This window comes from Xiphophorus couchianus, chromosome 8, assembly GCF_001444195.1.
Source record: "Xiphophorus couchianus chromosome 8, X_couchianus-1.0, whole genome shotgun sequence".
In the NCBI taxonomy this organism is placed as follows: Eukaryota; Metazoa; Chordata; class Actinopteri; order Cyprinodontiformes; family Poeciliidae; genus Xiphophorus; species Xiphophorus couchianus.
In genome coordinates this window covers 9,518,591-9,542,594 of record NC_040235.1, presented here as the reverse complement: position 1 = coordinate 9,542,594, position 24,004 = coordinate 9,518,591, and the positions used below count along the sequence as shown (strand labels likewise).

Genomic DNA, 24,004 nt, shown 5'->3' with positions numbered 1-24,004 from the left:
GGAGTTCAGCGAACCATTCCAGCCATTCTCTGATCTCCGATTTCTTGGTTACCTTTAACGGGCATTTAACGACTCCCAGTCGGTGACCATGTTTAAGCTGTGTGCAAAAGTATATCCGAGTCTGCACCAGGTACTTCATTAAGTTCCGTGCCATGTCCTCTTTGATGGTGTAGTGAGATTCAAAGAAAACCCTCCTAATTACCTCAATCCAGGAATCCAATCCATCACCGAGTAATATCAACGATACAGGCAATTGTGATAATGTGGATTGGGAAAGATGGGATTGATGACTCTCTCCATCCCGGCTGATGTTGCTTGCCTCTTGTCCCTTTGCTGGCTCTTGCAGGGGATCCAGTTCCCCCATTTCTTCTTCATTCATTGTTGTCTTTGTCTTCGAGTTGCCTATTCCCCAAAGCCTCTCTTTGCGCTCTCGAGTAGGGATGGGTCCAGGCTGTGTTGGCTACTGGCTTCACTGTCTGGATACTATCACTTATCCTCAGTAGAAGCTGTCCCTCACCTGCATGCTATACAGTTACTGCAAGGGTTGTGACTGACGGCCTTATCAGTCACCGTTAACTCTATTCCCTCAGAGTTAACCATCCAAGTGAGCTATTCAGAATCATACTTCTGTTTTTACTGACTTGGTTTATTAGGGCCCGCCTACTTGGCTCCGCCCCACGTTGGGCGCCATGTCCGTTATCCTGCAATAGCTAGCCCCGCCCACTTCATCACAACCCTCCGGGGCTGACTACTGACCAGTTCTCTGTCTAACAGGTCCGGAAAATCTCTAAGACCTGGGTATTACCTTAAAAGAGATCTATAAGAGATAATCTATTTAAACTGGTGTCGAAAGCGATTCGTCTAGCTCTAACTACCTCCAATCCAGAAGTTACGACCCTTTTCAGTTAAGAAACAGTCAGCTGAGTAGCCCTCACAGCTGCGTAATTCCAATAACCACTCCTGTTAACGGTAGCTCGCTTTCTAAAATATAACTTGCTCTTGGAACCGGCTAGATTAAATTTAGTGACTTGGATGTAAGTCCCTGGGTCATTATTTTACTCTCGCCAAAGGAAATTATGAAGCCTCCTCTTTACTAGAACCATGTACCTTAGTTTTACCTTTATTAAAAGAACTAAAAAATGATTAAATGACTCAATTAATTCCAATGTCCACCAACCTCATTAGAATTTTAGAGTAAGAATTTATTAAGCAAGCTTAAGCAGGGATATGTGACATACAAATCAATAATCAATTGTATACAAGTCAAGAGCAGTGTAATAAGATCAACATGTATAATCATACCTTCCTGTCTCTTTCCCTAACCTATGTCACAGATTCTGAGATAGCTTTTTAGGAAGCGAGTTCAACTCATACCCAGTTGGTGGTGGATCTTTGGCAACAGGATCGTCCGAAAACCTTGGTCTGAATCTTTATCCTTTGTGTGAAAAAATCCTCTTTAGAATGGAAGCAAAGTAGAGAGGGTTCAATTGCTTTTGAAAACCCAACTCTTTTATCCCTCCGGGACCTTTGTCCTTTATCCAAGTCTGTTGCAATGTTTGGGTTGAGGTGAGACCGACGATCGAATCAGGAACCCGGGTTGGACGATTGGAACTTGTCTCCCTTTGGTGGCACGAAGCTTCAGCTTTCCCCGTGGCTCCAGGGTGTGGTCCGCTGTTGTTTCCTTGATCTGCTTCTTCGTGTTAGCTCTACTTCGGTGCCGCAGACAAAGAACAAGAACTTCTCCTTTTCCGTCTGCTTATATACAGTTCTCTGCCATATATGTGTATGGGGAGTGTTAGTTTACGTGGTTTCGGCTCCTCCTGTCTGCTGGCTGGGATGGAAAGTACCGTCCTTTCCTCAGCGTGTTGTTCTTAGCCAACCATACTGCCCCACCCATCCTGTGCGTCTGGCCATCTGTTCAGAACTGCTTGCGACAGCAGGAACTCACAAGTTCCCCTTCTGCTTTTTCCCTTTTTCTTTTTAACATTAAAACCTATGTGCTTTCCTCTGATTAACTTTTAAACACAGTCAAATATTAAAAACTATGTGCTGATTTCCATTAAGCATTAATCACCTCTTTCACTTATTATAAATCATCAAACCTTAATCATTTCATTGTTGTCATGTTATTACAGATCATGATTCGTACACTTCAGAATCATTCAGTGAATCATTCAGTGATTACTTACATACAGTCATTTTACCTATTGTATTCATCCATGTTCAACTTAATCCTTATCAAAACACTCAATCATTATAAATCAAAACACAAGATTGCTTTATTTCCTTCAGGCTTTCATGCACCTTTTTCTGTGTGTACCTGGATAGATCTCAAACCTCATACCAGTTTTCTTGACACTATGCAAACTGCCCCCGCGCTTTTCTTTTTCAAAGATCATTTTTGGAAAAACTATAGAAACCGTGAAGATTATGTGTTCTTAACAACCCTTAGTATTTTTTACACATAGTTGAAACTTGTCTTCCGAGGGCCTCAATGTTAAAGTGACTGTGTTTTAGAGGCCCCCATCCTCTTAAATCAGACTCTGCTGTGACTGGTCAGCTGCAGCTTTATGAGCTGCTCGTAAGTTTCTGTAAACTGTTGTATTTCTGCCTAGTTGCTTGTTTCCTCTTTCTCAGAAGCTTGGGACTGATCTTTCAAAAAGTAGAACAATGTACTTATTTTGTGGATTATTGGGTGCTTGCTCCCTGTTTGGCTACAAATATCTGCAAAGTTTACAAAGTTTCTGTGCAAACAAAACTAGTTTTGGTTCCTTATCTGATATTGGACAAGTAGACTTTAAGTAGGGCTAATAGCAGCAGTTGGTTTAATAAAAGCAATCCTTAAAATCAGCAATGTGGTTCAGTTTAGGTCAGTGGTGAGTTTCAGTATGAACTAGGTTATGTTGGGTTTGGTCTCACTCTCAGATCCACTTTCTGACTTCAGAGATAAACAAAAAGCCACCACTCCTATTTCTTGGTTCACTTTTTTGTCTGCATCAGTTTATACTGAAAGTTTTTGAAATATTCACCACTACACTACTTCTTTGAGTAAGTTCTGGTTGAAGTAAAAATCAGTAGTGTTCCCAATCCATTTTTCTTTTTGCGTTTTCTGCATATTTGCTCTGCATAACAGTTAGTCGGCTTGGAGTTGATAGCCAAAATCTTTTTCTGCCACTGAAGGCAGCCCAGAACCACTAGTGGTACTTGTACAACAGCTGAAGACATTTAACTCGTTCAGCTTTGGTGTGTATAGGGCCTCCTCCTTGACAAATGAGACATATGAGATTCATATTCTATTTATTGAATATGACTATATATTACACTAAAATCTCTAGGTATTTAAATATATTGAATAAATCTGTCCAGTGGCCTGAATATCACTGAGGTCTAAAAAGTATTTGTGCACAATTTCAGCAGCATAACTTTTGAATGACGCATTCAGTATTAACATTCTTGCAGCGTTTTGTATCACAGAAACGAGGAGGAAAGTACAGGAAATTAATTCTCGGTTCACAATAAACAGGAAAAACAAATCATGTTTTATGACAAAGGTTTTATCTGGAAGAGATCCCAATTCACATAAGGTCATTTATTGATTATGGAAGATGTAGATAGCAGTTGGGTTATTACCATGGGTTTTATTAATATGCTTCCTGCTTTAATCCCTGATCACTGTCTGAAAAATACAGACAGGGAACGACAATCTTTTCCAGCTGTGGATAGTTCCTGTGACCTAATGATTCGTTTCAATATTGATCTTTGATGTCTGAACGGAGTTGTCATCAGTTGTTGCATTGCTTTTGGCACTTGCTCATACAGGATCATTCATACTGTTTTACAGGAAACCTTAAAGGACGAGACATTGCATATAAGAAAAAATTATACCAAAATCACTGCTTAATACATTTTTATTTTACTTTGTTAACCTAGTGCCAACACATGTCTGTGCTTTACAGGCAAATTTTTATGTTGGATCTGTGTGCTGTTGAATCTGTATTCAACAGATTTTCTCTGTTCAACAAATAAACATCTCTGCTTCTGTCAGTCAGTGTTAGGTAGTCAGGTTCCTATCGGTTCTACTCCCGGGGCAAAGCTGTTTTTTGTAAACTGTACTGTCATATCAGTACTCAGAGCTGCTATCTCAAACTGAACAGCTTTCAAGCCATGTACATCTAATTCTGCCTCGTGTGAGACATCGCTCTCATAAATGTGTCTGTATAATGTGTAGATCTAAACATTACTCTGTGCACATCAGATTTGAGGGGTTTGTTATAAACTGTATATTTGTTATTCAATGAAAGATTTTTCTCCAAGGCCAAAGTTTCTCTAGAGAATAAAATTTTAAATTTACTACTGCATAGTCAGCCATAAACTAACTTTATTGCTTCATACGTTTGGACTTTCAACTTTGCAGCTCCTTGGTTTTGAACAATGCCCAGCTTTGTTTTGTTCAGAAATCTATATCAGCTACTTAGTCAGTTGTTGCAGATTTTTCTTTTGCCCATAATCTTACAATGGAAAATAGCTGAAAATTAGCCAATTGCATAAAATAAAGTTATAATATAGATACATTCTGTAAAATATTAAGCAAGGAACAGTTCCCTTTTTTGCTCACGTTTGCAAAATGAAGTTGGTAGCTATAGTTTGCTCCCACTTTTTATCTTGCTGTCAAAGACCTACTGTTGCAACACTGAAAACCACAGCATGATTTGGACAGTGTTATGTTATGTATTAATTTGAACTGATCAGACTTAGTCTTTGTGGCCTGTTTCAAAAGGCTGTAAAGCACCATTACAACATTATGTCTCAGTTTGGATTATTTTCTGTCTCTCTTAAAAGTAGATATACCAACATCTTGCTTAATTCATGTAAATCTGCCTGTTTTTCTTGTATTTTTTTTTACAACCTCTAATCCAGCAGGTGGCTAAAGTGTAAAGAATCTTAGAGGTGTGCTGCTGCATCCCACTTATGCTGTGGTCAGCTCACGCTATTTCTGTTGCCGCCAGTGAGCCAGCTGAGATCAACCCTGCCCATTTTGGACAGGCACATCAGGTTAATCCATTCAAGTCTTGAGTTCCTAATTATTTTAAGCACTGAACTCATTTTAAATAAATTTAGCTTTGTCAAGTCTAATGTATTAATTATATAAGCAAGATTCCCCAAAAGTAGAATTTAGCATCTGCCTTTTTTGGCGTTGTTACTGTTGCAACAACAAAAATCTTTAATCATTCTAGTTTTAGGTATCTCCCATACACACATTTTGCTCTTATCAATGTGTAATAGTCTGATTAAGTCACTAAAATGCTTAGCATGCTTATTGCATTCTTCATCTCTGAAGATTTAATTAAACCTCTGAAGTGCTGAACAACACACATAGTTTGGTTTGTGAGTTACTCTTCTACCTTCAGATGTAGCCAGGGCACCAGTGAAAAATCTGAATCACACAGCACACCATGCAGTATTTGTTTTGTTTTTTTTCCACTTTAGAAAATATGAAAAAGAAAGCTTAAAAGTGTATTTTGGTTTGAAGTAAATCTCAAGTTTTAAATGTTTCATAAAGCAACTCAAACAGTGTTTTTAGTGCTGTCATGTAAGCAAATAATCTGTAATCCTTCAAAAGAATTCCCTAATGTAATTAAATATTTAAAAGGACTTTAGATGTTATCATGCTTATATTTGGTAAATCTACATCCAAGTAGTCCAAAGAGAACGACGCCTGAAAGTGATGCTGTATTTAACCTTCAGTGCTGCGGCATCCAAAGTTGTTTTGGTGTATTTCAACGCATACAGTTGTATTTTATATAGTATTAATGGGAATAATTAGTAATTAAAATTACGGAGAGGTTTAATAATCTAATTTGTATTCACTTAATAATAAAAGGGCAGAGAGCAGTTGAAATGCTCACTGTTAAAATCTTAGCTGTCCCACAGCAAAAGGCAACGTTTATGAAGCAGGACAGAAATATTTTGTGTTTTACATCCACATAATTAACTGAAACAGCACTGAACTGCTACAAGCCCAATTTTCAATAAGTCATGTGAAAACAGATTGAAATGCTTATCCTAGCACTGCAGTAACTCGTTTACTCTTACAACATTGTCAGCAATAGCAAGACATGAACATGGTGTTTATTTAACACTGTGGCTCTATGTGTCAAGTTGGATATATGTTTAGAAATAAAAGGCTTCGATGTAGAGGAAAAAAAACCCTGTTGAGAAAAACAGATGCTACAATATTCAGAACGTCATTGCTGAGTGACTTGAGTAGAACAGAAACATATGAGTGCAAACTATGTAATGATGAAATGTGGTTTTATTTCCAGCTCTTTAAATTCATTGGACCTTCCAGGATGTACATGGCATTGATTTTTGGACTTAGGTCAGTATTGTGAGGGGGAATCTTGACCAGGACATTTGTAATTACGACATTAGAAGACTGATAAACTCAGACAATATTTTGTAAGTTCAAAGTATTCCCATAAGTGTATCATCAAACTTCAACTTTAACATTATTGAAAAAGTTATTTAAGTTTACACACTGAGTTTTGTGCTTTTTCTTTTTTTTAACTATGCAGTGGATACTTTGGAGTTTGTGATTTAGTAGCATCAAGGGTAAAAGTAGAAGGTGTTAAACAACATGGGAAGATGTAAATGGAGGAGTGCAAAATTGTTGGTGATGGAGAAAGAACAGCCTATTAGTAGAATGAATAGTTAGATTCAATTGTTATGCAAATGTGTGAAATGGAAGCATGAAAGAGATACTCCTCATCCTGAACAGCTTTTAGTGAGGAGGCACTGACTTCTGTCTCAGACTGATACAGAAGGCTGAATCAATGCGATACCTCTCCTTCTCGCCTCCCTTTCAGTGGGAATTTTCTGACCTAGATAGCTCCTCCACCACGCAGCACAGCAAGAAAGTAGCAGCAGAGTTATTTTTACACATTACCAGGAGACAATAGTTTGTCCTCTGATCGTCCTCCCAACATATGTATGCTTCATTCCACTGCTCCTTCATCCTAATGATTGCCATCCCTTTGTGTTTTATCATCTTTTGAATGTTTCTCAATTCTATATTTAGCTTCTTTTTGTTTGATTCTGCCTCTTCCTTCAGGAATTTAAACATCAATCAGCTACCCGCTGAGTTTGATGCAGAGCACAGCCTAGATTGTTTAATACTGAAACAGGAATTTGAGGAGAATCTTAAATAAATGTTGTCTGAAAAAAAAAGAAAATCAGAGGGAGTCATTTTAAGTCAAGTTCAAAGTCCTTCATCCAAAGTTTAAGCCAAGTCTGTGGCAGATTAAAAATTAATATTTAACATCTATTTTTCCCTAAACATCCAACATATAAAAAGCACCACTGTTTGTTTAAAAAAAACAAACAAGACATAAATATATGTATATAATTTGAAAAGAAGATGGTAGAAATAGGTTACTGAATTTTTTGAATGGATAAAATGGCACATAATTTTATTTTGATGAACAGCTTTTAATGATGTAGTTAATGCCTGTTATTCCTAATGTTCAAGTTGTTCTCCCCTTTGCTCTATGTGGCTCGTTGTTTAAGATGAAGAAGCTTTTGTTCTTCTTACTTTGGTTTAGATTTGCAAGAATCTTGTGGAACCATTTAGGAAATCCATAAATAAATATTTCCACAGCATTTTGCAAATGACAAAGTAAAGTGAAGATTGATATAATGGGTAAATTAGAAAGAAATTTGAGTTTATGAAATAAAACTAGATAACAAAATGTGCTTTTATTTTGAAAACTGAATGTGCTTTATTTATAAAACTAGCTTTACAGTCAGAGAATTAAGATATTGGAGGTTTGTTTAACTTCATTTTGAGATGATTCAATGTCACTTGTTGCAAAGTTCATGTTAAGGAATCTTGTGTGTGGTCATTATGATGCTACACTGGTCAACAATTCAGATATGGAGCAGTTCTGTCAGAGGTTCAGTCAGTGGCTGATTTACTGTAAATGCTTGCCTTATAGTATTTACAGTAAATCATATATATAATTGAAGTAAACATTACGGGGATGTATGGGGTTTGACTAAAATGAATATAGACAGAAATCACCCTTTAAGAATGAAATCAAGCACTAACGTAGGGTTTGAAAAAGAGATTTAATTGCTATAACCCTAAGTTACTTCTTTTCATTTTCTTTAGGGATTCTGTTATGCCCTTAAAAAAACCTTCACAGTTCACGGTGTGCTTTACCTTTCTTGTCCTCCTCTCCAGAGAGTTCAGGGACTGAGTGTAGACAGGTCATCTATCTGCCCCCTAATGATGATGGATGGCAGCACTACAAAGAGCTAGAAAGAAACATATAGTTATGTTAGGAATAAAAATGAATTAACAAAATAAGGGAAGATTGTGTTGTATGTTTTTTTTTTCCCCAACACTTGTCCAGATGGTGGACGTTTTAGTGTCATGTTGAATTTCAAGTGTTTATATCATTCCTGTCATCAGCTGAATGACAAACACACACCGTGACACACATCTGCAAGGTGCCATCTGGTGTAGTGCACACTTTTGAATACACTTCTGCACCAAGGGCACATTCAGCTGCATCCTGACTTTGCTGACCTGCAGGTCTGCAGGAGCTGGTGAGGTTGAGTACAGTCTCTCTCTGGGATTCTTGCACTCATATTTACCCACACTATTATTTTCTCGCTGCAGCCTTGGACTCATGGCAGCTTCATGCTGTTCTGTTTTTATTTAAGACCGGGCTGCAATATAATAGGAAAACATCCAGATGCAGTGTTGTTATTGAATGTGTCATTGATGATACTGGCTTTATTTCCATTATCATAATGTTCTTTTCAAACATTTTGAGCCGTAGCATCACAGTCGCTGCTGTGATGTTTAGGGCATCAACGTCTATGTACCCTGTCACAATAACAAATTTTGCTGGACAATAAAGTGTCCCAGAGGTGAATGCGATAAATGGTACCATCATTTTGAGACCATTTTCAAGTAATATGACCATAATGCAAGTACACCCTCTCAAAGACCAATAACCTTTAAGTTCATATAACATTTAAAACTGGAACTGGAACCTTTTAAATATCCAAAACAAATAAACAAAACAACTGAAATAACTAATAAAATGGATTCTGAAGTCTTGCAAACATAGTTGCTTTCAACAAGGTTTAGTTGAAACCACCAACTGGTAGGTTGGTGGTAGGTAGCAACCTGCAACTGGTAACTACCAATCCTTGGTAGGAAGAGAGACTCAAGAAAAACAATCAATCATTCAAATGGAAATTATCAAGCTTGCTTTAATTTCTTATGTTATTGATTTATTGCTTATTGCAACAGGTTTAAGTCAATTCAATTAGCAAAACATGTTGATGTTTACGATGCATTAGAACTTTTAGAACCTGCCAGTTATTACATCTAAGAAATTCTTTGTTATTTTATTGTGATGACTATCACTGTGATTTATTTCTTATGTTGGTCTAATTTTAGATGTACTTCCAACTGTCCAAAATCTTTCTATTTAATTAATGTTTAATTTATTCAGGGTTGAATGGTAATCTGCTAATCACTTTGTGAATATAGAATATTTTAAAGGAAAAAGTGAGAGCAGCCATAAAAGGAATTATGGAGTCATGTGTGCTTGTCTTCTTTAATCCTAATTTAAGCTCAACCACAAAAAATAATGCCTTCCAGTAAATAACACCATTTGTGGACTTCAAGTGGTGAGAATAATAAGCATTCTCTCATGATTTTTATATAGTCATTACACACAAAGTAATATAATTCAATTGTAATGGTTACCTTCTTTTAATTTTGGTGATAATGGCTTAATAAATTCAAATCTATAAATTATTTCTCATTATTTTAGTATTAAATTTAAGGAAATACATTTTAAACCCAGACATGCCAGCCTATTGATTTGCTATCAAGCATTGAATGCTTGCTTCATAATCCTCTTTTATTACTTCTGCTTGTTCATATTTTTACACTATATTTTTTTACCTATTTAACTTTACATTGGTATGCTCGGATGCAGCTCTCTGTGAGTAGTCGGTCTCATTAGCAATTCTTTTTCTTAGTCGTTTGACTGGATAAATGCTAAGGCTATACCATTACATTTCTGTATCACAGTTTTTAAATCATTAGTCTGGTAGCATTCAGATGTTTGGATACACTTAAAATATCACTCTATATTTTATGAATCTGTATATTACAAGTTTCACTTTTTCGACTGAAATAAAATACATTTTCAGTATTGAGATTTATTGTGATGCACATGCACAGCAGTGAAGAGTGGTTGTATATTTAAATAGGAGACAACTTGTCTTGACTTATTTAAGAAGTTAATCTAATCACATGTGGCATAACGCAACACGTATTTTCAATGAGCTCTCCACATAACTCATCTCTTTGCTCTCACACCTTTCTGTCTGAGACCTTTACTTGGAGAGTAGCTGTAAGCCTGATGGAAAGTGTTAAGACCCTTTTCTGGTAGGTTCATCATACAGCGCACCCACTCATACGCACCCATACACACACCTTGACACAGTGGTAAAGTCTCACCATTCCCAAAGTACAGACAAGAAGGCTGTCTGTAACTATGACAACAACAGAAAGAGGGGAAGTGATTGGGTAAGACTGAGTTGTAAAGAACTACTGTTAAACGCTGCTGTATGAAGCCCAGAGCAACTGTTATTCTTTGTCATTGTGGTGTTTGTGTCCATTCACGTTGGTTGTATGGGTGAGAGAAAGGCAAAGACAACAGTTTTCCTTATATTCCCTCCCTTCTTACTGATTTCTTTACATTCTGTTTGAGCTCATTGACGGACTCATTCAGCACAGTAGCTCTCTGTGGCAGCTGAGCCTGGAAAAAGACTGAATCCCAACCATTGGTTGCAAACACTTTTGTGGCTAATTGAATGAAAAGAAGCACTCACAGGGGAGATACAAACTGGCTGCACAGTGGAGGTGATATCAAATAGACCAGATAATAGCCTCGCGTAATCGCATAACTGGTTGTAATGTTCCTTTCGGTCCTTAGAGGGGATGTAGTTTTGACTAGATTTTATCACACCTATAAAATCTGTTTAACTTTATGTCAAAGCTATAATTTTTTTTCCTTAACTTCACTGAATTTTATACCCATTGATCTAAAGTCAGTATAACTGTATTTTTTTTCTGAGTACATTGATTCATGATGGCTACTGGGTTTGTGAGTCAAAGAGGTGTGTTACTGTTATTCTCTTAGTTTGTTCATTCAAGTCTAATGATTATGATCCCCTCATTTTTGTCTGTTTGAGCTGAAGCTGTTGTACCTACTAAAAGGAAAGAGGAAGAAAAAAGCTTCCTGCTTCACAACAATGCAGAACAGGTTCAGTGAAGAACCTTCCTGGCACTGTCTGGTTGGCTTTTTTTATCTCTGCTTTCTTATCAATTACTGTTCTTCTAACCTTATCTCAAGTCTTACATTTCTTTACTGTTAAACCACAATACAAGAGCATTACCTTGTCTGTCATCTGACACAACTCGGCTATGTTGCTTGTTAAAAAATAAATGCAAAACATTCACCTGCTCATTGACCTTTCTTTTTTCTACGTACTATTTTATCCCAACTCTGCTCCATTATTTTGGACCAACTTGTTATACGAGTTGTAGAATTAAGGACAAGGATCCACAACTGGGCTTTTCTGCTTTTTATTTGTTTAATATGATTCACATGCACGTGAAACAAAATGTTCATGTTTTGTTTCACAATGAAACAAAACATGCACAAACACACACCGATCTGTAAAATGTGCAATCAATTTAGGAAATTGTTTTCTGTATTTTGCAGTGAATTTAAATGAAATGAAAAGCAACAGATATTAGGATTAGGATTACATGAAGCAGAAAGGATTGAGGAATACTTTTTGTTTTAGGTTTGTTATCCGAAAACATAGAAGTAAATTAAATGGATCACATTTTTTATGAAAGAGGTTAGAAAATGTAGGATGTAAAAGCATCTTAAAGATTTTCAGATTAAATTTCACACACACTGTTTACTAATTAGATAACGTTTGAAGGCAGTTGCTTGCACTGCCTTCTAAATTTCTTACATCTTGTTAGATGTAAGGAAGGCCACCACTGTCACAATCACTGCTATTTTATATTGATCAATGACATAAAATCCCAATAAAATATTCAGAAGTTTGTGGTTGTAATGTAAAAATGTAGAAAACGTTAATGGGGTGTGGATACTTTTTGACCGCCAGCATTCTCTCTTTCATTTCACGTTGTGTCTTTTTTTAGGCGCGTTCCTCTCTGCTCATGTGGCAGTTACTGGCACTGGCAATCTGTGACTAACAAGCTAAATATCTTATTGGCTGTGTTTTATTTAGAGAGTTGTGTTTCTCTACCACCTGCTGGAGCATAAAACAATGTCTGTCTTTATGCTTCATTTTACCGTTGAATCTCAGTGTGACGCCCAGAATCTTCTCGTTATCTTTAATGCTTTCCAAAAGCGAGGCGATAGATTGGTAAATTATAAACAAGATGTTATATTCTTCATTTCAGAGGCTCTGTCTGTCATTGAAAATCATCTGGAAATACTACAGTATGTGTTTTCTTTAAGGCCTCCTGAGGTGCTCTCATGCTGTCAAATAAAAGTAAAACCTGTATGGTGTAATACTTTTTATGTTTTGTTTTCAAAACAAGACATAATAAAACTATAATATATCAGGGAGAAGAAAGGAAGAACATCCATTTATTTATTTAAAATTTTCTGGTTTCTTTGCTAGATACAAAGAGGTGTTGGTATTTTCTCATTGTGTATTTGAGGTGTGCAAAGCTAGGTGAGAATTATGTAAATGTATTCAAGTTGATGCTAAGAAGTAAAAGAAGAAACTTCTGAGCAAATTATTTTCAGAGAGTTTTTGGAGACAAATGTCTGTTTTTGGCTGTGCGTTTTAAGTTATTATAAATTAGGTGCTGAAAATGGAAGCAAAGAGGGGAAATATTTATTTATTTGATTAAAATAAATGTTTTGACTAAATATCTTTCACCACTCAAATTGTGCCATTTATCATACGAAACATAGCCACTAGCTAAACGAACAACAACTTCAAAGAAATGGTTAGACTGATTAAACCTGAACTGAGTAATTCTTTACCAAATAGAGTTATTAAAACACAGTCTGGGATTTTGAAAAACACATAATAGCTATGAAACTTATTTTTAAATCCTTGAATTTTGGTTCTCTTTAAACCAAATCCTTTTAAACTGCAGTAATTAGAGAGGTTAAACCTGCATTGAATCACACCACTTACTGTTTCTTTTAAATGAAGCATATATTTGTGAAACCTTTATTTCATTTGTGAAAAATTTTAGTGGATCATTTTTTCCCTACATTTGTTAAACTTCTCTGTTAAAGAAAATTGTATTTAATGTTAAAGCAGTACATTATTTTTGCACCTACAGAACCGTTTCTCTGTGGTTCTTTCAAAACGTCAATGTGATCCCAACTCCTTTCTTGTTTGCATGTGTGCACATGTGAACACTTAAACAGACATGAAACCAGCTTATCTTGTATGACTGCCACATCCATTTCACCAACCAACACCCATCTGAGTAATACCCTTTTATCCGAGGTGTGACGGTTTTGCAAACATCTCACGGTAAATAGTTTGCGTTAGTCTGATTTTTCTTTTTTTTTTTTTTCTGGCTGGGAGATTGTTCTCAGATTTGCAGTAAGGCGTGCCAACCTCTAGTTTGTTGTATCTGGTTTGTCAGGTTCATCTCTGTCAGGTGAAGGCAGACATGACCTGGCACATGGTGTTAAAGAGGTTGTGAGGCATTGATTAGTCTATATGATTTTATTATCTGAGTTATTAAAGCCTGTGCTGCACCAATCAACATGGATAGCCTAATGTTTTCAGTTGTCTAGCTGCAGTGTTCACTGGTTCTAAAAATTTATAAAGACAGAAAGCCAGTACTACAGTTCATGAAATGCTTTCCTCTCTACAAGATGTTTTTGTATTAACTGAGTATTTGAGGTGTAATGTGGGCTTGAATTACAAAAATCGATCGGCATAACAAACCAGAGTTCTAGAAAATGGTGGTGGTACTTGGTAACAATCAAGATTGGACATTTCAAACTAGCAGTGTCCTGAAATCAATTAGTGAACATGTTCAAGCGTCAAAATATGGTAAAATGTTGGAGTATTTTTTATCTCACAGTAAATACCTTTTTAGAAAAAATATAAGGGTTAGGGTATTACAAAAAATAAATAGTTGTTGTGAAGAATAACTAACTCAAACTTAAATTAGTGATGAACAGATATGAAAATTTGGGGTAATACCTATATGTTAAAAAATGACTTCAGGTACCAACGTTATTGCCAACATATCATGCGTCCCTATGTGATGGTAATGCAGCTGAGTTGTTTACCTGATTAATTCATGACCAATTAAAGTAAGCACTTTTTGTGCCTCGCATAGGTTTGTTTAGAAGGGGTCAGCACTAAATTATGCAAACATTAGAAGGTGAATAACCAAATAAGCAACTTTTCCCAAGGTCAAGGACATCTTGGAGGAATAAAGACAGTCATTGTATTTTTTGCCTTCTTAGCAACGTTCACAAAAATGCTAAACGCCTCAGAAAAGTGCGAGATGTGCTAGTTCATACTGTATTGCATCGTGCCCCACCCCTACCTGTTACTGAGGACTTCCAATCAACTGACACAAAGACAGCTTTTGTGCATCATAGATTAAAAATTTTTAAAAATTGTTTGGTTTTTATTTGTGGGTTAATTCAAGGGACTGATTTTGTCTTTAGAGACAGAGATTAATCTAAACAATAAAAATTGGGATTATTGATTTAAAAAATCATGTTTACTCCAGTTCCTATTCTCCCATAGCTCCTTAAATTCTTCTCCATTCTTCTCCACCAAACTATTTCAATGATATCAATAGTTTTGTGCTACCTTTTGTTCTGAAGTTGGATGGAAAAAGAGAAAAGTAGATCCATCATGCTGTTTTAATATGCAGTTGCTAAAATACCTTTTGGAGGTTTTACTTTTTAATCTGACTATCTGTGATTATTTGTGTCACGGTTTACCCCTCACACACCTACACTTTGTTTCTACACAATCTTGAGTCTTCTCATTTTTATTGATCTAAATTAAGTTATAGTTTTAGGTATTTAATTCTAAATTAATGAGGATTTGAACATGTGTGTTTTCAGGATCACACGAGGTAACCCTGCCCGTCTTCACATAGTGACTTCACTCTGACTGACGGGCTGATAGACACAACAAGTGACCCGATTAAAAAGTCATAGGAAGGTGAGTTAAATGCATGGTAGAACCCCTTCTTGTCTTTCTTTTTATGTAAGCTATATTTGACATTGCACCTCACTTTGTAGTTGCCACGAAGATTTGCAAATACTCCAGTGTAGTGAGTAATCATTTATGGTGCAGCCCAATTAGCTGGAAAACAAAAGAATCCCTATAAGCAGGTTGGTCCCCATCCAAGCTGAGACAACGACACAGAGGTTTGTTTGCGTTCATGCAAGTGGCTTCATTTATCTTGTGGGTTCAGTCAGCACTCTGGGTTTGTGTTGTAAGAGCAAAGATTATCACTTTCATCTGTGGTTCGACACGTTTAACGTGTTTAACTGTGCCAGTTTCTTTTCAATGACATTACAAAACAAGGAAGCATTTATTTTTGTTTTTTGTTGAGCAATTTGGCAGCTGATGATTGGACATTTCTAATAAAGTACAGGGAAAAAAGTACATATTTTTATCTGTTTTAATATAAGAACAGGTTTCACAATTTCTTGTGAATCCTTTTGTTAGTGTATTAGTGTAAGGTTGTACTTGAGATCCTAAGCTATTGATCTGTATATTCCCTAAATGATGAATGGAGTTTGCCATTAAAGCTTAAATGCATTAAATAATTGTGAAGTGGAAGTAAAGGGATAGCTCTAGCTCAGTCAGACCGAGCTAAGCAGACTAATGCAATAAACTTCTGTTCACCGCTTGTGAACAGCAGTTTTCTTGCTGTAGATTCTTATTTGGATAGAGGTCTGGACTTTGACTGGGTAAAGCATAAGTGCTTTTCTCCATTGTAGTGCTGCCATGTTTCCTCCAGGTTTGCACTGTATTTTGCTCCACGCGTCTAACCTATAGGGGAGTTAAACTGCAGTCCTCAAGGGCAGGTGTCCTGCAACGTTTTGATGGGGCCAACACAACCGAATCACAAAATGTAATCGTCTCTTCATGCACTCAAGTTGTAAGAAGTTCTGCTAATTATGTAATTAAAGTGTCTAAAAGTTGAAGGTACCAGCCTTCTAGGACTGGAGTTTGACACCTGTAACTTTGACTACCCTCCCGGAGCTGTTAAGCAGAATACTGCCACCACTACATTCTGCACGTAAATCAAAAATTTTAATTTCAGTCTTATTTGGCCAGATTGCCTTCTTCTTACTGTTTGCTGTGTCTTGTAAATTACTTTTGGGAAAACTTCTTCTGGCTTTCTTTTAACAATCTTGCCACTCCTCATCCATAAAGGCTGAATGACTACCCTGTCAGCATTTTTCCACTTGAGCTGTACATATTTGCAGCTCCATGCAGCTTTTATTGCCTACAGTTGACCACACAACAGCACTGCATTTTTTAATTAGGTGACTCCTTGCACTGGATTGTATTTAATGGTATCAAATTAAGGGGGTAAGAAAGGGACAGAGTAAAAATACACTCCACACTTCACATTTTCACTTATAAAGCTATTTTAACACCCGACTGTCGAGTCATACACTACCTGGTGTTGTTCTATCACCCACAATTCAAATTAAATGCATAAAACTCAGTGGTTGTGAGAAAATGTTAGGGCTCTTAAACCTCTATTAGCAGAATCAATGACTTTTGTCAGTCTGAATGGATGCATTTTGCTCATGTTTGTAATATACTGGCAAACACTAATCTTTATAATCCTGTTAAACAGTCTAACACTGTTTTGTTTCCCTGCTGAGGTTGCACTGCAGCGTGCCGTTTTCACGCAGCGGTGAGGCAAAATACGACACTGACACCTTATCCTGTAGCGATCCAGGTCAATTACACACTTTGGCGTAGCAGTGAGGTGGCCTTTCAGGAGTACATAATCAACTGTGGTTTATATTTACAGTATTTAACATCAGATGCCGCATGCTTCTTCCTGCCTGCTTTACTGTGGTCGTCTGTTTTACATCTCACACACCAAAACAAACCCTTCCTTGCTCATATGTGGCCTTGTCAGTTTTATAGGTCTATCGCTAAATGTACTTTATTAATTTGCACAGATTTTTTATTACAGTTGGCTGGGGATTGTGGTTCTCGCAGTTAGAGAGTTCACTCACTGCTTTGGTAAACTGCCTGCTTATGTATGTAAAGTAGTTTTTATGCAGCTCACCCCAGTGGCCTTCTCCGCTATCAGTGTTTGGTGTCTGTATGTGTGTGTGTGGCGGTTTTAGTGCATCACTGGTGAGCCTAACAATATGCTCCACTGCTCTTCTCCACAGAGCTCTTCACTCAGCCATGGCTGCTTTTGCTTCGTGTGGGAGGAGATTTTTGGATGTTTTGATTGTGTTAATTTGCTCAGTTACGTTTGTTTTGGTGTCATTCACAGGTTCAACAATAAATCTGGGAATAATTTATCAGGCTAAAATACTAGAGTGCTGCTGGAATTTGATCCATCTTATGTCATAATTTATCATTTGATAAAGATGGGGTGATAGAAATAATACAAGGGTCTGGGGCATTGGGTGTATCGCTGGATCTCTATTGCTTGATTACCCCCATTTGTTTCCTGTCACTACCTAAAAACACCTAAGAGGCTGTTACAGGCCAAAAAGGAACAATAATATATTTATATTGGGCTTAACCTCTGTGAATATTGTAATATGGGTTGTTGTTCTTATAAATATTCAGATGTGGATTATTATTATTATTATTTAGCACATGTACAAAACATGGAACTTAAATATAAAAAACACCTCAAATTTTGTTGCCCATCTTCCATTACTTATAAATAGCACTATCTCATCCCTATCCTCTGCAATATGACCACCTATTATTCCTTTTTTTTATTTCATTGCCATGTCATTGGCACCCTCTTATACAACAAAAAAATGATATATACTTCTATTTGTCATCCCTGTGGACTTTAATTTGGCCACCTCTTCATCCCAGTAAAGTTTTGTATTGCTTTAAACTGGTTTGAAAAAGCCAAACAATATTTTCCGGTTATTTCACATACCTTACATTCTGTTCTCATTGTCGGGGTAATGGTTTCACTTTTTAAATTACAGAAACTGACTTGCAAAAATACTATTTCACGCACAAACACTCTCCGTGGAGATGAATTGCTCCTGAATCACCCATTCTCCTGTTTTTTTCATTTCTCTGTCTTTCCTGACATTTCTATCATCTGTTGCCTCTACCACCATCACATATGCTTCCAGTTTTCTCTGCTTCTTATATCTTGCTTGACGCTCTTTCACCTCGTGTTTGTCTATCTTCCTGTGTTCATCTTCCTTCTTTTCTTCCCATGTGTCATTCCTTTACTCTTTCTTGCTCCTTCAGCCGCAGTGTCCTTGAGGAAGCAGTGACTTTGCTGGTGAGCGCAGCCGAGCACATCACTCTCTCTTCTTTCTTAAACGCCTTGCTCGGTGACACTCACTCAACATGCTGAATATACCCATACTTATGCGTGTCTGTCGTTAAAGCCATGGCAGTTCTGTCAAGCAGAACCACCCTTACAAGTATTTTCCTTTGTTCTCAATGAATAATTCATCCTGTGCCATTTGCATGCAATAAAGCAAATATTGACAAAGCTGCAGCAGAGAAAAACTGAGATCGGTGTCTCCAACATTTAGCACAGGTTCTGCCCACACACTGTTTAGACAAGCAGATACCTGAAAGGAAAGTAAAGTGACTTAAAGTAAATCTTCACAGATTTTTGGCGTCAGGTCTCCTCTACGTAAGATAAAACCTGATCAATTAATAAATATGAGTATATTCACCCAAATAATTAAGACACATATTGGATTTAACACACAAGTTCAATTACTCTTGCCTAAGGCTTGTCATTGAGTTTGTACAAATTGCTTTCGGGTGATTGACTGTAGTTGGGCCACCAGCATGGAAATGTGATCCCGGTGTGTCCCGCTCTTCATTAGCGGTGCCCTCCACTAATCTTGGATCTAGAAAGCCCATTGTGACAGTTTTCCGTGGCTTTTGAAATATAGATGGAGTCTGATTGTCTGGTTGTAAGATGAGCCATGATAGTCTCTTGACGCTGTTTGTTCCCTGTTGGCCTCTGTTTCCATTAGAATGTGTGTTTGGTTTATCCTACCACCTTATGTGTTTCCAGCTGGGGATCGGGTATCTTCTCTGCAGTGCTATATATGGCAGATGTGCGTTCGTAGTCGCATCCTAAAAGCCTCTTTTTTTTCTTAAGCATGTACACTGAGCCCTCTCTTAGTCAGAGTTTTTAATTAGCTGTGTTAGCCATATAAGTTTTTTTTACATACATTAACACACTTTAACATTTTATTACAGTATCTCATTGTCTCCATCTCATCTCTTTATCCCTGTTTTTACCCCTCTCTCTTTTTCTCTCTTGCTTCCTTATGTTTGTCCCACATTCAGCTGAAAAAGGATCCAGTAACCATGGTGATCATTCCCAAAGGAAAAAGTTGAGGACAAATCTTTTTCACACTCACTTTCCATCCTTTCTGTCAGGCATTGTTACAATCTGGTGCTTCCCTCCAAGCTCAAATTAGAAAGCAGAAAATATGAAGTTTTTAACTCACATGTTGTTTTTTGTTGTTTGTGTTTATATTGCTGGTGATTGCATGTGTGAGAAGTGCTGTCTAGGAATGGGCCACTTTAAAGTTGACATGGTATGATAACGTTTAGTAAAGGTATTGTGGTGTGACTGTTTTTTACTCTGACATAGTATAATTGCTTTCATAGAGCTATTATTTTACTGCTGCAAAACATAAAATCTAATCTATAGCATTTATTTGTTGTTATTTTGATTTTAATGGCTTGCATTAGACTGAAACACTGAACTGGTGATGCTGCTGTCAGCTGCTTAACAGATGTGTCACTTGTAGTTCAAATGAAGTTTTGAAGCAGTGTTACCTTTCATGAGAGGGATTATTTGTGGTCCTCCTTTAGTTTGTTTAGCACGACCCTCCAAATGAGGGAAACAATCAGCCTTTAAAACATTGATATACATTTTACTCTTCCAACATTTTAAATGAGACTTGCGTTTTCAAGCTCATCAAAATATCTCTTTTTGGTTCAAGTGGCAAATATTGGTCAGGTTTTAGGGTTTTTGTGTTAAATTTATAAACATGTATGATCAAACCTTTCCAGGAAAGTAGAGTATTTGCTGTTTGAAGACGCGGAATACACCAGTCCAAGCTTTTGCCACAATGTAGGAAATGAAACCTCATAAATGCAGAAAGATCGTCGGCATAGCAGCAGATTTAGGAATGTTATTTGTTCAATGCTGTGACATTTATGTGACACTTGTGAAAATTGTATAGCAGTAGTGTCGCATAATGTCTCCAAGGTGTGACGGTCATGTCAGAAACTCTTCATGAACATCCTGGCTTAGCAGAAAATTACATGATATTTGCTACAATATAGCACATATACAAAGGTAGTCCTGGAACATGATTTGATTAAAGTTGGCTATATTGAAATGTTCTTGAAAAACAAAACTGAAATTTAATTTTCAGCTGCTTCTTTAGAGTACCTTATGTGTTTATAATATCTCTTACTAGAATAATTGTTCACTGCATAGCAGCTCGTGCTTTTGTTCATTTCCTGGAGCATACATTTCTGAAAGAAAACTCTGGATGAAATGTTTGTATGTTGACAAGATGCAAGCTGTAAAATAAATCCAAAGTATTTATTCTGAACTTCATGGTTATTTCAAACTGTTACATGTACCTGACGTACCTATGACAACCAAGAATGGAGTAACCCAGTCATACAACATTTCCAATCGATTTGAATAGAAGGTTTGCAGAGTGATTGTACTGTTACAGTGATAAATGATCAAGTCCAGGTGATCTGTTCTGGGTTGTCATTGATATTTCCCCAGAGGTTTGATAACTATTTTCCTCCAACAGAGGCCTGTTTATTTCTAAGCAATTCAATATTATTTAACTGCTGCTGCAATAAAACAGATTTTTATTGTTGCCAGTCCTGATTTACTTTAATTTTTAAATGCATAATATAACAAATGCGTATTAAATTGCTAGTTTATTCTTGTTGATAACCTTTACTTTCCAAAGGAAAAAAAACAAACTTTAAAAGCTTGGAACTATGAGGAATTAACCATTAGATTTATTTAAGAGACCTTTGGGCAAAATTTGGACTTTAATGGATTAGGGAAAATTAAAGTTGTATGTGTATATAACTTTGATAATTTATTATTTAGCTATTTTAATTGGTGTTCATTTTCCTGTGGCTCATTAAAATTTGTTTTAATATTAATTCCAAAATTGTTGCAAGCTCATTGCCCCACCAGCCACCCTTTTCTCTTCCTGTTTCCTTATCTTCCTTCATTTGTTTTGAATCTTGCAGTGTTTCTTCCTTAAACTGCTTCAGCTTCTGCTGTGGAGTATTTTGTCGAATTTATTCTGTTTCCTCTGTGTGTTTTACACATGTTCCTATTATTTTTTGCCCTTATGCTTCAGCATTCTTAACAAATACATAACCATATCTGTTGGGTTTACAGTTTTCACTCTTCTACATAATGAAAAGTGAAATTTTTTCCGTCTCAGGTTTTCGGTTCATGCTGACAATATTCCCACCTTGTTTTTAAACTCCCTTACACCTCCTCTATCCACATCAAATTCTATCGTTTTCTCTCCTCCCCCTTTTTCCTTCCGTTTTCTCTCATGTCCTTTGTCTTTTCCACTAAGCCAGAGAGAGACAGGAAGGAAGTATGTAATGACACCGCCATAATCGAGCACATTGCTCAAGCTGACCTGAAATGAATGGAGGCTCAGATCAGCTAATGTTAAACCACGGCAGGTTAAATCGCAGGATGTTAAGGAACATGATGTGGAGCAGCTTACGCTTCAAGAACACCATCATCCTTAGTTTTCTGTATAAACATTTTTATTTTATCTTTTTATAGAGGAAAGAGCAGATGGTTCGTTATGCTTTTACTTGTAGATATATATTTCTGATGTTTGTAACGCAGGGTTTTAACTTAAACAGGTGTAAAAAAAAACTTTTTTTGTTTTCACAATATGCATATTTCTTGAAATTGATAGCTTTCCGGATTTATTTTCTCATCTTAGAGATCCAGAACCTCTCCAGAGATTTTTTTATTTTCTGTTGGTTTTTTGCCAGTAAAAAGAGAGTCATGACTTGTCAGCAGTTTCACAGAAATGTCAAAAAAGCCATACCTGAAACAGGCAATTTAAAACATAGTCCAAACTTTATATTAAAAAAAATGTCTTTGATTTTCAGTTTGCTGAGGTATTTTCCGTTAAAATGCAACTCAACTTCTTCAGCAAACCAAATTCCACATTTTATGCATACAACTTAGAGTTGTGATGGTTAGCAAAACTCCACTCAGTTGACTACAGGCAATCCACAAGAAGTTTGATATTCATCAGTGTTTTTAACTCCAATTCTTTTTTCAGAGGGGTTTATTGGTAAGTAGAAGTGCAGAAATAACCCTGAGCAATATGTGTAGGACACTGCAGAGGTTTCCTGATAATTCAGGAACAAAAAATAATATCTTAAATTGAAGTGGTTCAATATGAGAACTAGGGACAGGTGGGAACAGCTAGACATGATTTTCAAGTACAAATATAAAACCGACCAGAAGCTGCAAAACAACCACAGCATCCATTGCAGGTTCCAGGAATGATCGCCAAGAAGACAGACTGATGATAGGTCTGCTCCAACCAGTTGGCCACACCATACGTGCACATGAAGCATAATCCATGATATTTTATTAATAATGGCAGAAAGAGTCAGGCAATGAGAAAAATAGAAAATATTAAAATGCAGGACCTGATTCTACTCAAGCTGAACGCTGCTAAAAGTTGCTAATCCAACATATTGTTTACTGAAGCAAAGAAATCGCCCAGAAACTCTGGTCTTTCTCTCGGCCACTGTTGTTCCAGCAGTCTACATGCAGTCTTTATGACTCATCTATAATCACATATTCTTTATTTTAAATTGGCTTCCTTTAAACTTTTATTGAAATCCTGTTTTGGATTTTTTTTCTGTAATGTTGTCTTTTTATAACAACTGTACAGGAAGTCTACTTTTGGTAATATTCTTAAAGTATTTTAAACATGTAAATAAGCATCAGTAAATAATATACCCTGTGCAAAAATATATGAACATCCTGATTTCATAATATTATCTAAAGCAGCTGGCCGACCATCAGTCAGTTTACTCAACTGTATATTTATCCATCCTACATACAGTATGTGGTTTTTGCAGGGTCATTATTTATTTAAAACTTGATTATTGTAGTAATATTTTCCATTTGCTTTTTTTTTTTATTTGCTAAAAAGGAAAGAACAGGTTGGATATTTGAGTCTGAAACAGGAGATTTTGATTTGAAAGATGCATATAGACATTGTTTTTATCCACACATAAATGATAATGGATATATAGTTTTTGAACTATATATTTTTTAAATCTTGTCAATCTTTAAATTCCACCACCTGCCATGTCACTGGTTTTCTTAATTAAATAATAGAGGCTGGGGCAGGATCATACACACCACCAAGTCGTTAAAAAGCTTTATGCATGTGTGCTCACTGACCTGCCTTTGTGTATTGGAGCCCATTAGGGAATTAGACCACATCTGGACAACCCTAGCTCTCATAACATGCACCCAACAAATAACATACAGCTAACATGTCATTATTGAGATCAACCTTTGACCTAAATTTGGCTTGAATAATCCCGTTTCATCTTTTTCTGATATATTTTGGTTATTGACCTT

At 36.5% G+C, this 24,004-nt stretch overlaps 1 protein-coding gene across 7 annotated transcripts in view; it reads left to right on the top strand.

Moving 5' to 3' along the window:
- strbp (spermatid perinuclear RNA binding protein) overlaps window positions 1-24,004 on the top strand; it is a 100,946-nt gene that overhangs the window by 27,392 nt on the left and 49,550 nt on the right. For 5 of the 7 annotated variants that reach the window (XM_028025038.1, XM_028025035.1, XM_028025033.1 and 2 more), the window contains one exon: window positions 15,207-15,306. The exons of the other annotated variants lie outside the window; for them this stretch is intronic. The gene's annotated coding sequence lies outside the window, so the exon portion shown is untranslated. The remainder of the gene's footprint in view (window positions 1-15,206; window positions 15,307-24,004) is intronic. 7 annotated transcript variants of the gene reach the window in all.